We start from the raw sequence: 2,636 nt of genomic DNA, 5'->3' as shown, positions 1-2,636 counted from the left end.
TCTTATTTTTTCGTATATATATTCATATATATATATATATATATATATATATATATATGTTACATATTATATATATTATATATATAATATATATATATATATATTAATTATATATCTTCCTCAGCGATAACACGTAGGCCTATGATTAAAAAATCTTTACAAACTAGCAAACGCGGATTAACAATTTACCAGAATGACTGAGATAAATCGTAAATGATACGTATAATTAAAGGTGGATTATAATGGGTGGTAACAACAAAGAAGCTAAAGTTAAAAGAGCCTATCTGCTAACTGTAGGGCTATGATCTTAATTGCCTAAGAAAATAGAAATAACAAATAATTAATAAGTTAAAGAGTTTCCGAAACGATACTCTGTTCTGACTAGACCGAACTGTGTGTTAATGTTCTTACCTTCAATTCAAAACATACCGTAGTTGCATACAAAATGAAATTCAAACAATCTTCCACACGCTTTTTTTCTATTCTGCTACTCTAAATATCTGTTTTTCAGGGAAAAAAATTAATACACACTTGCCTATTACTTGAACAGACTATCTTTAGTTTTATACTAAACTATTGGATTTGATTTTGCTAACTTTATACTTTCGGTTCAATGGACCGTTCCGCTAGCCCTTCCCCTTGTGTTGCCAAAATCCCGCAAAACGCGATGTAAAGACGCGTTTGTGGGACAAAAATGTGTGAGTATTCCGGGCCGGCAATTATGATTGGTCAATGGTTTGACTGATATAATTCGGAAAGGTCTATTGTTAGGCGTAAGGCACATATCATTATGGATGCAGGATGCAAACATTATTTTATGCTTTTGCTAATCAAAATAGAATAGAAGTTTTCACGCTTCCATGTCACTTAAATTAGGAATTCCCCATGGAGATGAGTGTGTACGTAATATAAGGTACTGTATTCGAATGTTTATCCTACCAAGTAGTGTACAAGTATATATAATTCCATTCGTCCATTTAGCGACCCCCACACTCAACAGTGTTTTAGTTCACTTTTGATGCGTCAACATCTCATTTTTTAAAGTATCTGTTACCGCATTGTATTAGTATCGTGTGAAAGCAATATTATACAGTGATGATGATAACGATGGTGAAGATACTGAAGATGGTGATATGGCCAAACCGCCACTGCATATAGGATACGTTATATCCCAATTTAATCTGTCATGCCTCAGATCTTCTGAATTCATTAAAAGGACACGTGTGCTATTTGTTCCTGTTTAATATGCCAACGTAGTCTACAACAATGTTTTGAAAAGATAATTTCTAAAGCAATCGAAATCTATGCACGCGATTTCCTCTTCAATTTTATTGAAGTTTTTAACTTTATTGTTAAAAACTGCATAATCTGAGGATTAGTTAAATAATGGTATACGTCATTGCATTTTTTACATTTCCCTACTTTATCATGACTACAACAACAGAAACTATATATACACTAACTCAGTACAATACTGTCATTAAATCAAATTTATTTCAAAAAAGAGATAAAAAAAATTGTTTAAGCAAAATACATTATTGAAGTTGTCTAGCATTGTTAATAGTGATAAACCAAGTCATGCATTTATGTATTGAACTTATTTTAAAACGTTTCTGTAATCATTTATTCATTCAGCCAAACCTACATTTAGAATAGGCATGTCAATGAAATGATAGAAAAATAGATCAAACAATTGTATTGCATTTATGTAGGCCTACTTATCAAAGCTCAACACAATGCTTGTCTTGCGTTTTAATAAAGTTATTTACGTTCAACTATGTGCTGAGCGGGCAGGGGGGGGGGGGGGGGGGGGGGGGGGGGGGGGGGGGGGGGGGTTGACAGAGCGCCAGGTCCCGCAGGCACGAGGGGCCCCGACATTGTAGTTTTAAAAACAATGTATAATATACTGTAAACTATAATACCATAGCTTCATTCAATGGTGCCCGACAGTTTTACACATTGAAAATACACTGGCCTGGCATCATCATACAGAAACTGCAATATCTCAGAGCTCATGTAAACGATCACTGCAGATTTTTGTTTGTGGTTTGGAAATGTTTGGGCCTGTCATATTCCTTATCGTGTTTTTTTTTTACGCGATACGAGTGCCCTTTAATGTTTCCAAAAAATCTCAAGATAGCTTAAAAATATCCCAAGGTTCGCAAAATATTAGTATAATACATAAAATTTTATTTTAAAGTCCAGTTATAAGACTTTCAAAGAATTTTATACTGTACTGCACTCCTGAATCATTGCACTGTAATTTTGTACAGTACGTGGCCAGCGTGATGATGAATTTGACTATATAAAAGTGTCATTTCGGGCAATCTACATGTACTTTTCCTCATTTTTTCTACGCACCCCCTACCGCCAAATTCTGCATCCGCCCCAGATACTGATTTATTAGTTTTAAAATATTGCATATTATTGTGTGGGGTATCAGGTCATACAATAGTTGTTCTATTACAGGAAAATAAAGGGGTTTTCTTTGAAATGATTGCTCATGTATTTCGTCGCGGCGTCAAGCAACACAATCAAAACAAAAGCGGACCAACACGATTTACGATCATATCGTTTAACTTTTTTTCTAACTTTTACACCAAGCGTCTACTGGGCGCAAAGAGCGAAAATATTCA

The sequence above is a fragment of the Anneissia japonica genome, unplaced genomic scaffold (genome assembly GCF_011630105.1).
Source record: "Anneissia japonica isolate Jap-2015-1 unplaced genomic scaffold, ASM1163010v1 scaffold287833_len2544123_cov190, whole genome shotgun sequence".
NCBI lineage: Eukaryota > Metazoa > Echinodermata > Crinoidea > Comatulida > Comatulidae > Anneissia > Anneissia japonica.
Note: the sequence above shows the minus strand (reverse complement) of the source record.